We start from the raw sequence: 14,131 nt of genomic DNA, 5'->3' as shown, positions 1-14,131 counted from the left end.
TGTGACTCAGCAGGTTAAGGGTCTGCATTGTCACTGCTCTAGCTCTGGTTACAGCTGGGGCTTGGGTTCAGTCCTGGCCCGGGAACTTCTGTATGATACTTTCACAAAAGATGGGAGCTCATCATGAAGATAATCTAGAAAGTAAAGACACTTGGTCCCTGGACAAGAGTTCGTGCATAGTTGTTTCTGTGGGTGAATACACGCTGCAGCGTGCCCGAGGCAGAGCCTGCCCTCCTGTGCTCTCCCCACCTCTTACTGAGCTTGCGGGTTTGGACTCATTTTCCGTCTGAGACAATAGTCAGGGTTCAGAGGCTGTCACTACCCTTGGAGAGGCCATGGGGGCCTCGTAATTTCCCGATTAGATGTTCTCCAGTCACAGTTTCCAATTTCTGCACGACTCACAAATGCCAAAAAAAAAAAAAAAAAAAATCCACCTTTGTTGTTCCCATCGTGGCGCAGCGGAAATGAATCTGACTAGGAAACATGAGGTTGTGGGTTTGATCCCTGGCCCCGTTCAGGGGGTTAAGGATCCTGCGTTGCTGTGGCTGTGGTGTAGGCCGGCGGCTATAGCTCTGATAAGATCCCTAGCCTGGGAAGTTCCATATGCCATGGATGTGGCCCTAAAAAGACAAAAGACAAAAAAAAAAAAAAGTCCACCTTTGACTAATTTTACTTCTGCAGGTGAAAGGTGGGTCCTCTGGCCGCACAGGAAGACAGAGTGGGGGGGGGTGCTGTGAGGGGAACCTGAGCCCCCACGGGGGCAGGGGACGTCGGTCATTGGTCGGCATGGTTTTGACAGTGATTGGACTGGAGGAGGGAGGGCTGTTGCAAAGAGGTGGCTGTCACACGCAACCACAGTCGACTGGAGTGTGTCACGCGGTGGCTTCTGTGTTCATGGGAGTCAGAGGTGGGGGATTACATGTAATCTTCTTTCCACAGCAAACTGCTGTCTGGACCCAAATCCTGCTCCTTCCCCAGATGAGAAGACCCCCCCACCACCACCTTCCGTCCCCCCCTGTGTGTGTGTGTGTCCGTGTGTGCCTGGTCTGTGCACACACGTAGATTTGAATGTCTGAGAGTGAAGGTCAATACCAACATGACGCAAGGCTTGCAAAACACTAAACACTGTGCCCGAGAACAGACCCAGGTCACAGACTAAACCCAGGCAGGGCAGCGCTGGGCGATGAAGCCATAAGATGAATGAGAGAAGAATGACATTGGCAGGGACTTGGATGCTTGGAGTGACTCTTTTTTATGCTCCTGGTACATGGTTTAATGAGATGGTTTCTAAGGGTCTTTGTACCTCTAACTTTCTATGGTTCTAGCTAGACAGTTAATGGAAAATTTCATGGGCTTTCCTCAAGCGGCTGCCACATGTCTGCTATTTTAATGGGCTTGCTTTAAATCCTGAATATCCAGAGAAGACGGGAGTAAATCAACTGAGTTCCATCTCCTTTGATCGAGGTGGGGAACGTAAGTCGCATAATATTGAGAGAGAGAGGTTGGAGATTTTCTTGGCTGTGGGAAAAGAGACGATGAGCTGAGGTCAGGAACGAGCAGAAGCCGTCTTTGTGAAGCTCGGATAAAACCCTTGGGGAGGTAAGGGGAGCATGTGGAGAACCCCCATGTGTCTGGGAGGGTGACAACGTTTGCATTCTTGAGTTTGGCATATTTTGGCTATATTTATTTTATTATTGTTATTTGGGGGGCTGTGCTGTGGTAGGTGGAAGTTCCTAGGCCAGGGATCGCATCTGCGCCACAGCAGTGACAATGCCAGATCCTTAACCTGCTGTGCCACCAGGGGACTCCTTGCTATCTTTAAATGAATATCAAATCTCCATTATGTTGGCGTTCCCGTCGTGGCTAAGTGTTTAATGAACCTGAATAGTATCCATGGGGACATGGGTTCAATCCCTGGCCTCGCTCGGTGGGTTAAGGATCCAGCCTTGCCGTGCGCTGTGGTGTAGGTCGCAGACACAGCTCAGGTCCCATGTTGCTGTGGCTGTGGTGTAGGCCGGCAGCTACAGCTCCCATTCGACCGCTAGCCTGGGAACTTCTATGTGCTGCAGCTGCGGCCCTAAAAAGCAAAGAAACAAAACAAAACTCCTCCATTATTTTGTGAATTCCAACTTTTATTTCATTCACAGAACTTACTAGTATTTTGGGAGGCAAAGCTGATTATAAAAACTTTCTTCTTCACTGTTGGGCTTAATCCCTTGTATTGAAGATTACAGAAAAATGGCATCTGTTCAGACCTGCTGCTTTAAATCCCTTTTTGGAAGCAAGCATGTTTTTCCATCCTCAGAATCCTCTACTCTGTGCTCCATAGACTGGGCGATAGATCAAGGGTTGTCTTTATTCCTTCCAAAGAAGCGGGTATAAAACCCCCCGTTAATACCCGAGAACCCGCAAAGGCAAAGCTTCGTCTTTTTGAGAAACTAAATTAAGGAGTTCTCCTTAAATCTCTTAAGCACTGTCTTTGGCACACAAAAATGTCCACACATTATTTGCAAAGAACAACAGTAAAAACTCTTACCGCTTTCCAAAACAGGGTTAGAAAAACTGTCTAAGTTGTACGGGCGTTGACATTGGGTTACTTTACTCTCGGTGGTGAAAAGCAAAGATGCTACTGCTCCTTTAAGAGAGTTCCTGATTTGTTGTTGTTGTTGTTGTTGTTGTCACTTGGAAGGAGACTTGTCCTTCATCCCTTAATCGAGGAGCCAGTGTTTACTGAGATGAAATTCGGCACCAGCTGGTCCCTTTGGGAGAAGAGAGAAGGGAGGGAGCCCGTCTGTCCCGGAGGAGAGTGAAAAGGCCCCGGGAACCGAACCGCACACTGTTTGCGTGTGAAAAGCGGCCATGGCACAGGACAGGGAGCAAAAAGCTCGCCCTGGTGCCACCCCGCCTAGCAGCACTGAGGATTGTAAACAACAGCGAAGCGCCTCGCTGCCCAACAACTAGACGTGTAGCCGAAACCCGGCCTCTGTACCTGGGCACCCTTTAAGTCCCGGAGACAGAGTTTTGGGTGAAGCAGAAAGAACAGCTTTATTGCTTTGCCAGGCAGGGGAGGCCCCAGCAGGCTGACACCTCAACACCGTGCCCTCCCTTGAGAGGGGACGGCAACGGGTTTTATAGGTGTCGCTCGGAAAAAATAGGGCTGTTGGGAAGGATGCGGGGTGCCTGCATTCTTCTCTCTCCACAGATCATTTCAGAGTCATCGAGGCTGGACTCAGGCCATCCAGTGATGGTATCTGGTGGCCTCTGACCTGCTCTGTGCAGTGAAGACGGCTCACGAGGGGAAGACCGTGTTAGGGACCGTTCCAGCTACGAAACACTGCATGCAATATAACTCGAGAAAGTAGCCATTAGTTAAAAAAAAAAAAAAAAAGCCATTAAAAAAAGACGACATCATTTGTGAAAAGCTGGTTAGCCTACGTCCATAGGCCAAGGCCGGGCATCCTGGAGGCTGTTTAACTCGCTCTTGGCTGTACCAGTATTTCCTAATCAGTAACTCTTGAGTCAGGCTTTTGAGACCGCGGGGAGGCCTGGGAGGCTACGGGAAAAGTCTTCCACTTCAGAACACAAGGACTCAGGGGCTCATCCACGTTTCCCACGGACGTTCAGATCACACGGCTCCCAGCCCAGGGCTCGCCCGCCCGCCCTGAGGTCTGGGGCTGAGCTGTGACCCTGCCTCGGGGTCCTAGCCTGGGGTCCTCCACCAGGACCCAGGCTCGTCTCATGGGCCTCCCGTCTCCGTTGCCTGTGGTTCCTGTTACCTGCTGACGGTTCTTGATGGAACGCCCTGGAAGGAGGCCAGGCTGGGGCAGGGACGGAGGGTCCTCCTTCTCTTTACTTTCTCTCTGGGTGGGGGTCGGGAGTAGGGGGAAGACGGGCTCAAAGAAGCCCTCCTCCTGAGGGAAGCTGCCCTACGGGTTTCCTTGCCTTCTGGGGCCTTGTACGTCTTCTCCAGCTTGCTGGAGGTGGGCACAGCCCTTCAGATGCCAGCCCTGGGCCCCTTACCCACCACTCTGGTCCCCACACTCTGTCCTCAGCTTCATCGTTTGCCCCTTTGCAAATAACACCCCCCCCCCGAATTTCCCAGAATCCCGTGTTCCAGTTTTGATGGGGACCCTTGTGGTGCCAGGAGCTCCCTGTGAACCTCTTGAACTTGTGGGGTGACACAAGCAGGGAACCTCGGACACCGTGGTCCGTCACGGTGGAGTCATGGTTTGGCGAGGGCTCCTCCGTTTCTGTCGTCAGGCAGTCATCTGACTTGTTCTCTCCTCATCGCAAACCTGGATGTGTTGAAACCCAGGGCGGTGCTTCCACACAAAATAATTTGTGCCTGGCGAATGGAACAGATTTTAAAAGGAATTGCTCATGGTGATTTAGTGAATTGTCAGGTCTGCACTTCATAAATAACAAAATAGAAATTAGGGGCATGTCAGCACGCATTAGCGCTCACACGTAAATCAAAGAGGGTTTATTAGAACTGGTAAATTATGCGGACTTAATTCACATTGTCATGCCTGGCACTTTGCTATATATCCTGTGGGTTTTTCACTCCCTAGATGTGTTACAGTTCAACAAGACAAACATATTGGGTAAGTGATATAATAGGAATGCAATTATGACTAAATAAATCTTGGTTTTTTCCTGGTTCTCTCTCTCTCTCTCTCTCTCTCTCTCTCTCTCTCTCTTCCCCCCCTCCCCCCTCTCTCTCTCTCGTTAAGGCCAAGTGTGGAAAAGAAAGGAAGAAGCAAGAGAGGAGGCATCCGTTGATGAACTTCAGATGCCAAGATAAAGGAGACTTGCTTTTCGACGAGATGACACTGGCCCTGCTGGTCGGGCTTCCGGGGAGAGGAGGTCTGAACTGCTTGGTGAGTTGAGGGTCCCAGGACAGCTGGTCCTGTCGTGCAGCCAAGTCCTAAGGCACCAGACACACAGCATCTTCCAGGAAGCAAACCTGCACTGACTCTACTTTCTTTCTTTTTTTTTTTTTTTTTTTTGTCTTTTTGCTATTTCTTGGGCCGCTCCCACAGCATATGGAAGTTCCCAGGCTAGGGGTCCAATCGGAGCCGTAGCTGCCAGCCTATGCCAGAGCCACAGCAATGCGGGATCCGAGCCGTGTCTGCGACCTACACCACAGCTCACAGCAACACCGGATCCTTAACCCACAGAGCAAGGGCAGGGACCAAACCCGCAACCTCATGATTCCTAGTTGGATTCGTTAACCACTGCACCATGACGGGAACTCCTGACTCCACTTTCTTAGGTTCAGTCCAGAGCGGGGTCAAGACTTGCACAGGCACGGAAGTGCTGATAACACTGAGGGGTGACTCTGGACTGGGGTGAGGGGCGGGAGGGCGCAGGCTGTCTGGGGACCCTGGGGGCGCACGTGGCCTTGAAGGGCACGTCGGGGTGGGGGTCTGTTTGACAGGGACTGTCTTTCATAGAGCGCAGCCCCTCCGCCAGCCTCTGGGGCATCACGAATGCTGTACACAGACTCTGTCCCTCCCGGGGCTCAGTGGACTTTGACTGGCTCCGGCCCTGGCTTCTTCCAAAAATGATTCTTCTTCCACCTCCATCACTTTCCTTTCTCAGAACTGCCCTCTTTCCCCTGCTGCCTTGGAAACCCCTCTTTTTGTTTTATTTTTTCAGGCTGCTGTCTACTGACTGATAATGGGATGAAAACAACACACATCAAACAGTGAGCGGGGCTGTTAACAAGGTAGCCCTTCCTGGGATCCTGGCGCCTTCATCCAGTCAGGCCGGTGCCTTGAGCACCCACCCAAAAGTGGCGAGGGGAGTTCCTTGGGACCCTTCAAGTCCTAGCGTGTGGGGGAGAGCCCCCGGCTCCGGGAACGGCAAGCGGCAGGTAAGGTCTTCCTGGAAGGCGCCGTCCCCCTCTCCGGGCTGGCTCTGCAGCCTTTCCCTCGGAGTCACAGTCTAGGAAGCAGGCTCCTCGCTAAGTATTTGGCATTTGATCCTCAGAACGGTCATCTTGCCGGAACTCGGCCTCTGTTCGCTGGTGCTCAATAGAAACGCGGAGACGGAGCTTTGGATGAAGTAGAGAAGGCAGGCCTGATTGCTTTGCCAGGAAGGGGGGGCCACAGCGGGCCAGGGCCCTCGGAACTTTTGGGGGGGCGGTGAGGAGTCTCACAGTGTCAAGGAGCAGGGCGTGGCCAGCTCGTGGGCGTTCTTCTGATGGGTGGGTGGTGAGGTCACGGGGAGTCCGCGCCGTCACCCCTCTGGTTCCAGTTGGTCTGGGGTCTCCGTGCTTGTGGGCAGCACACGGTTGGCTTCCTCCCCGTGGTGGGGGTGAACCGCTCCGAGGACATGGCTCGGAATAGTATCTCTGGTCTTTGAGAAAGAATGTAAGGTCCTTGACTTTGTTGAGTGGCTAAAGTATTATTATTTTGTCTTGCTGGACTGTTTTTCCTTTCGCTTTGCATTTTCTCAGGTCTCTGATTAAGTTTGATTTTTTTGGACTAAAGTTTTTCTACAGACCAAAGGCAGGCAGAGGACCTGGGGGCGGGGGCGGGATCTGTTCTGGAAGGCCCCATAGCGTCCGGCTCGGTTACCCTAAAGAGAGGTATTTTTTCCCCATTTGACAGTTGGGAGAAGGGAACCCCAACAGCAAAAAAGTCTCAGGAGGACTCAGGCCTCCTGAAACGGCATGGCCCCTGCTGCCCCTGTGGCTTTTCTGAAGATGCAGCCCAGTTGAGTCTGATTTGCTGATTATTGCAGACCTCTGGGCATGAAGCTCTGAAATCGAGAAGCGGGTGTGGCTGGTGATGAACAGGTAAACCGCACAGTCAGCTCAGCGCATGGAGAGTCCAGTGTCTGTTGTTGTTGCTGTCATCCTCTGGGGAAGCCAGTTTTTAGTGCTCAAAGTTTAGTAAAACAATTTCCTACACTCGTTTAATCATTTCCACTTTACAAACAAACTGAGGTTTCAGCATACCAGGGAACTTGTCCTGGCTGATTCTGCAGGTTACGGGGAGCCAGGACTTCTGACCCAAGTCTGGAGGGATGCTTCTCTGGCTTGGAGGATCAATGAAAAATCAAATCTGAGTTGTTCCACTGAGGTGATGGAGTGTGCGATTACTACAGCCTCTTAGATATTTAAAATCGTATGTTGCAAAAGACCAGTCCTACCCATTTGCTGGGTGAGCGGGTGTTGGTACCACAAGCCATCCTCATACTTAAGCACAGTGGATTGGAACGTACGGCAAATAAACAGCGTTTTTTCCTGGCTCAGTGAGGGTAACGGCTGCTTTTGAAGAATTATTGCAGGTGTTTCTAGGCGATGAATAAAGTTACTGAGGTCGTGCAGGTGGAGCATCTAGGCATGGAATTTAGAAATTTCAAGAACTCGAAAATTTTCCTTCCACCCCCTCCAGCTCACACAGTGAACGTGATTAAGCGCTTCACGGGGTGGGACCCTGCGGAGGCCACCGAGGTGGGCGACACGGCTCCCCTCCCAGACCCCATGTGGTCGGGAAACTGCACTGAAGGGCTCTGGCCGCACTGCAGAGGGTCTCACGGTGTCCAGCGGGCCAGCTCCCAGGGGACCTAACGGAAAGAAGAATGGACGGATGAAAATCCGCAAGTCCTCAGGCCGTCCTCTCCCCACAGCCCGTCTGGAGGCACCCCAGAGGCCGACTGACTCTTTGCCTCTAAATATTTCATCTGTGTGGCAACGGGACAGACTCAGGTGAGAAAACTGGAGTCAGTGTCACAGGGCCAACTTGGGCAGCCCTTTGGCGAGGCCACCTGCTTGAGCAGCTGGACGATGGTAGTTAGGGAGGTCAGACGCCTCATCTAAGCCCTGGCTTGGCCGCTTATGGTCTGCCCTCCGTTGTGTTGCTTTATCAACCTGGACCTCAGTTCGCTCATCTTTAAAATGGGGATACAGGAGTCCCTGGTGGCTTAGTGGTGCATGGCTTGACTTTTGTCACTGCTGTGGCTCTGGTTGCATCCCTGGCTGTGGAGTTTCTGCATGCCACAGGCCCAGCCACATACATTTAAAAAATAAATAAAATTGGGATATGAACAGCCCGTAGCTCAAAGGAACTGAAAATCAAATAGCGAGCCAAGTGTGGCAGAATTCCACTTTCCTTGTCCACATGATGCATAGATAATAGTTGTCTTATTTTCTATCATAGGATGGTGCTGAGGGGCCAGGAAAAAAAAAAAAAGATAACTGTGATTTAAAGAAAAAGAGGATTCTTTTAAAATAATAAAGAAATATTTGTCGTGATCACGTTTCTCAGTATCCTCTTGATCGCCCTGGACTTTATAGACTTCCCGAGGAGGAGACTGCAGGAGGAAGCTGGATCAGACGTCACTGGACCCTTGTCCCGTGACCTGTCACCCTCCCAGCCACCCTCAGCCTGTGAACCAAGGTGAACTATGACCTCGGCATGTACACAGCCAGGTGTCGAGGCTGAGAGCCGCCAGTGTATGTGGACAGGGAGATGAGCTCATTACAACAGAAGAGGTCCTATTATTTAGCCCTCATTCCTATACTGGAGACTTGAGCTGCCATTTATCCTTCAGGGATACAGGACACTCGGCGTTATACGCCCACGAGAGCCTTGGGGAAGTGTTGACTCAATCGCCTCTCTGAGTAATGAGCTCCCTGCCTTTGCCTGAAGGGTCCCCATTGGTGCAGGCTGCCTGTTGTCCCTGGCAGACAGGACGAGGTGGGCCAAGCAAGCCAATTAATATTCCGCCAAATCCTTGTTCGGTGTGGTGTGTTTATCATATTGGTCTACCCTTCCGAAGCCAAGAGCAAATTAAGTGAGCACTGGCTCGTGTTACCTTGAAAATGCCGTACAGATAAAAATCCAGTTGTCACCTTCTGAGTAGTTGGAAGATTAATTGGAAATGCTATCCATTCGGCGTTCAGTTTCCTGTGTCCAACTGATGTTTGCGGGAAATTGCAGCCTCTGTCCAGCGTGGCAGTGTTTATCAGGTGTCTCCGTGTTCGAAAACGACCTCATTAACAATTTTGCTGGTGCTTTTTTCTCCTTCTAAAAATAGTGTCGACAAATTGGCACCAACTCCTGAATATCTGCTTCCATCCTGTTTTAGCAGCCAACTCATGGATTGCCAGTTTATGACGTGCCCGTCTCAACATAAAAACGCCTCTTCTGCCAGATGCAAGAGGGATCAACCTACAGCTCGAAGCAGGACAAGAGTTCTTGAGGTGCTGAGCGCTGTAAAAGTGCAAGCCCATGTTCTAGGCAGAAAAACTGAGAGTTTTGCGTAGTTTGGTTTTTGTTTTTTTACCTTCCCTCCGCCATATTTTCTTTCAAGGACTTTGTTTTTGTTTTGGCCACACCCGGGGCGTGTGGAAATTCCCGGGCCAGGTATCAAACACACACCCCAGCAGCGACAACACCAGATCCTTAACCCACTGAGCCACGGGGGGAATCCTTCTTTCGAGGACTTGGAAAATTGGCTGTCTTCATGTTCAATGCTGGAGCCACCGGAGACTTGGGTCCCAGAGAACTCAGGGCAGGAGGTAGCTTCCGGCTCCACCGTCCACAGCATCCCGGTGACGAGGAGGAGGGCGTGGGGGCAAAGGAGGCTTTCACATCCCGCTGGGACAGGCCCGGCGCCCAGCCCGGTGCCCCCATCGGCCGGCTCTGCTCTCGAGGCACAGAATGCACCTGTCCCTTCTGCAGAGACCATGGCCAGGGAACTGAAGACACCACTGGGAGAAGCCCACGCTCTTCGGCTCCCCATTTATTGAAGAAGTTTGTCAGTGAGGGATACTTGGCCCATTGTCCCATTTCTGCTGCCATTCCTGTTTTTGTGTTTCTTTCACACTTGCTGGAATTTGCCCAGCCCTGGCACCCACGGCTGCAGGCTGCTCTTTGGGGGTCTCCATGCTGCTCCCTTGCACCCTGGCATGTGCATACTCACACCCTCCCACATCCGCACACACACCCCTGCTCTCTCTGGCTAATTGCTTCTTTTCTCTCAAAGTCACAACTCAGGGTGAAGGACTGACTCAGCCACACGTCTACACTGAAGGCTGTTCCCGTACTTAGAGGATATTTCTTAGCTAAAGCGATGGGTGCAGATGGGCAAAGCTGCAGGCAGGACCCCATGGCCTGAGAAGTCACAGGGCCCCGGGAGAGAAGGCGCACAGGTGGGTGGGCGTGGTGCCGTGGCTTTCAAGGATTTTGGTTGATCTGGGATAACCAGGCATGGACATGACTGCAAAGCCAGTCCAGCAGAGAGATCGGAGGGCCACTTAGAGACCCGGGCTGGTTCCACCACTGAGTTATTTTATGGTGTGCAAGGCAGATACTTTGATGGGATTGGCTCAGCATCAGAAGGATGCCTCTTGAAGTTCGAACCCCTAGCCTGGGAATTTCCATATGACGCAGGTAGGTAGGTGCCGCTTTAAAAAGAAAAAGAAAAAAAAAAAAAAGTTTCTTCTTGTTGAATTTTAAGACTGGATGCTTTTGGTCCTGGATTGGAGGGAAGGGCAGTATATCACCGGATTCAAAATTCGTGGCTCTGTATAATACTGATTCTTTGGTGTTTATTAAGATTTGCTTCTCTGCATTTCACTATGTGACCAATTAAAAATTAATTGGATTTAGATTATTTTTTACAAGAATTTTTAGGTGCAATGTTCTGCGTATTTTTTTGGAACAAGCTTGCAACTTTGTTGTGTAAATGTCCTGTATCCTTAATGCTTTAAAGGTTTGGTTGGCCAGTCACTGGGAGAGGTATGAAAACCGCTGTTACTTCAGAGGGTTGCATGTCCCATGTTACCCTTTCCGTTTTTAATTTATTCAGTTTGAAGCTGTGTCGGAGTCATAGCAGCTCCGGATTGCTATAGTTCCCTGGTGATTCCTCTCTTTTGTAATCCTGTAGTTACATCCCTCACATCGAATATACTTTGCGTGATATTAGTGATGAAACATCAGCTTTCTCTTGCGAGGTATTTGTCCCATTTTTTCCCTCTGGCATTATTTGCAGTCTCCCAGCTCGGAAATGTGTCTTGGCAGTTTCGCATGGCTAAGTGTTACGTGTCTCAGACCCAGTGACCGTATATATTTTATCTGGGAGGCTTGATCCAATTACATTTCTTCTGTATGTTCATTTCAGTGGAACTGAATTGACAGTCTTATTTTGTGCTTGATGCTCTCCTGACTTTGGCTGGTTTTTCTTCTCCCATCCCCGTATTACCTTCTTGAAAACAAATCTGGCGTTTTTCCTCAGCTGGTTGGAAAGTTAGACATTTTATTCCTATTCTTTATCGTAGTTAAGCTTAATTTTTAAAAAATTTGTTATGTACTTATTTGCTTTTAGGGACCCACCAGCAGAATATGGAGGTTCCCAGGCTAGGGGTGGAATCAGAGCTGTAGCCGCCGGCCTACACCACAGCCACAGCAACGAGGGATCCGAGCCGCATCAGCGACCTCCACCACAGCTCACGGCAATGTTGGATCCTTAACCCACTGAGCGAGGCCAGGGATCGAACCTGTGTCCTCATGGCTCCCTAGTCAGATTCATTTCCTCTGCACCACAATGGGAACTCCACGCTTAACTTTTAATTTAAAATTTTTTTGAAAAAAATTTCAAATATACCGAAACGTTGCAACCACTGCAGAGAGACTATTGATGGGACATCTGCTTCTAGTTAATGTGCTTTCGCTACAAACGAGGACAGTTTCCTCTGTAGCTGCAGCACAACCATCAGCATTTCAAAAGTAGTAACTCCTGGGCCACTGCCATCTGATGCAAAGGCCTCATTCTCATTTCCCTTAAGGTTCCAACGGTTTCCTTTATAGCTAAAGGACCCAATTCAGAATCACACCTGACTTGTCACCTGGCCTTAATCCAGAAGGGTGCTTCATTCCTTCCTTGATTTTAGGTCCTTGTCATTTGTGGAGATTTTAGGCCACTTATTCCAAAGAATGCCCCTTGATTTGGCTTCATCCAGGGTTTCCTGATTCCTGTCAAAGATGCCTGCCTGAATCTAATTGTATCACAGAAAGGCTGTGCTTTTTTTCCTTTACATGCTGTCAGGTGATAATTCCAATTTGTCCTTTAATGAATTATGTTCACTTTGATCATTTGATGAAGGTGGTATTTCTTCATGTAAAATTGCCTTTTTTTGGTCTTGATAATTAATAAGTACTTTGTGGTGAAGGACTTTGTGAAAATATCTCATTTCTTATCAATTTATTTTACTGTATCAGTAAGACTCTGGGTTTCCAATGTCATCCATCTTATTAATGGTATTTATTCTCATGTTCAAGTTGTTCCACGTGTGGTCAGTGAGGGCCTCTTTGTAAGCTCATCGTTTTCTTTTGATGTGTCCCATCAGTTTTGCTTACTTCCTATTTCTGGTACAATCAGATGTCATCTTGTACTTTTTGGCCCCAACCTGGAATCTGCCATGTCTCCAAGGACCACTGACTTCTTAGGAGAGTGGAGAATGATACTTAGAGGCCAAGATCTGGGCACGAGGTGTGCTCCTCTCTCATAGGAGATCACAGCTCCCATCGCTCACTGGACATAGTGAGAAGTTGTTTGCCTGTAAATTTTCTCCTTTGGATTTTAATTTGAGAGGAGCCACTTCCACAGGATGTCGATTCCTGATGACAGCACTCTTGGTTGACAGGGGGAAGTGTCAAGGCGGCAGGCCCCCAGAGAAGGCAGAGGCCCATCTAGCTGTAGCACCGTTTGGGGCCCCATACAATCAATCAGTTTCCTACCACCATGGGGAGGCTCGGCTTGCTCGAGGTGAGTGTGGAGGGAGTCTCTGGGGGTCTCTGTCGGTGCTTAGAAAGAGTGGAGGGTAACTTTTGGAGTAGGAGGTGGAGGGACTTCCTTATGTTGGGGCTGTTCCTAATGCAGTCCTTATCAGTGTGCTTGCAAGTCATGCCAAGTCCATTCAGGAAAGTGGCCGCATCGCTGGGCACCATGGGGGGTGGGGATCATGGGCATCAGGATATTTAACTGAGGTGATGCAATTGCTCTGGAAGATGCCTGGCGCAGCTGTTAGTGAGCCCGGACCATACAGCATTTGGAGATGGGAAGAGAGCTGGCATCAGGTCCAGCGGGCTCCGGACGGCTTGGGGAAACTTCTGTTCCCCAGAAGGGGAGTGATGGGAGGAGCAGACCTCAGAGAGGCATGAAGTCTCAGGTGAGGGAGTGGGAATGAGAAGAGACCTAGTTACTGGATCTGGACACCGCAGGAGGACGAGAACCACTCTGTGCCTTGATGATCTCCTCTGCAAACTGGGGTCATGACCCACCCACCCCACAGGGTCCTTGGGAGGGTGACATGGATGACACAAGTCAAGGCGTGAACAGTGACAGACACAGAGGCCAACAGCTAGTTTTACTTACGGACAAGAAACCCAGTAAGTGGAACTGAGGCTCAGGGTCAGCCCAAGTCATTAGCAGCTTTGACCTCCTCTTGCTACTTGAATGTTGAATTTGATCCAAGGCTTTGACGGGGTGGGGGTGGCGCTGGGGGTGGCTGGAAGAGAACTGCCTGTAGAGGTGGGGAGAAAACCACTCCAACCTGGCAGCTGGAGCCTGGAGCGGGGCTCAGACCAACCCTTCTCCTTGGGGGCGACGATGCTGCCTGTTTGGGAGCCACTGGGCGCAAGTCCCCCAGGTGTGTGGAAGTTCCTCCGTCACTTTGGGTTCGACCTGAGGGGAAGGTCATGATGTTTTCTGTTTCATTATAGAAAAGAGAAAGCTGAGCAAGGTGGCAAACCATAGCCAGTTCTGAGAGCAGTCTTTCCTCCGCTCCCCCACCTCCCTTCTCCAAAGCACTGGAGCAGAGGGAGGGAGAGGAAACAGAAAAGCAAACTCCTTTCTCAAGCACATAAAAAAGATCAAATGCAGGAGGGGAGGGGGAGGAGGATGCGGACCAGACAGCCGTGCCTTCCAGAGACTTTAGAAGAGTCCTAGGGTTGAGCCATAAAATGTTTATGGCGTCCTAGGAATAATTGAGTATTTCTTGGTTTGTTGTGCTGAGATTTTATGAGCCAAACAGGGGACCTTTAAAGCCTATTTTCCTTTGCTCTTCAGTAGGTTTAATTAAGGTTGGACTTGAGGCTTAAAGTTGTTTGAAAAC

General features: G+C 50.1%; 1 long non-coding RNA gene across 2 annotated transcripts in view; it reads left to right on the top strand.

Moving 5' to 3' along the window:
• LOC102158878 overlaps positions 1-14,131 on the top strand; it is a 124,304-nt gene that overhangs the window by 93,574 nt on the left and 16,599 nt on the right. For both annotated transcript variants that reach the window (XR_002340467.1, XR_002340466.1), the window contains exons 5-6: positions 4,734-4,880; positions 5,662-5,878. This is a non-coding gene — a long non-coding RNA (uncharacterized LOC102158878). The remainder of the gene's footprint in view (positions 1-4,733; positions 4,881-5,661; positions 5,879-14,131) is intronic.

Source organism: Sus scrofa, chromosome 18 (assembly GCF_000003025.6).
Source record: "Sus scrofa isolate TJ Tabasco breed Duroc chromosome 18, Sscrofa11.1, whole genome shotgun sequence".
Lineage (NCBI taxonomy): Eukaryota > Metazoa > Chordata > Mammalia > Artiodactyla > Suidae > Sus > Sus scrofa.
This window is presented reverse-complemented; position numbering and strand designations above follow the sequence as displayed.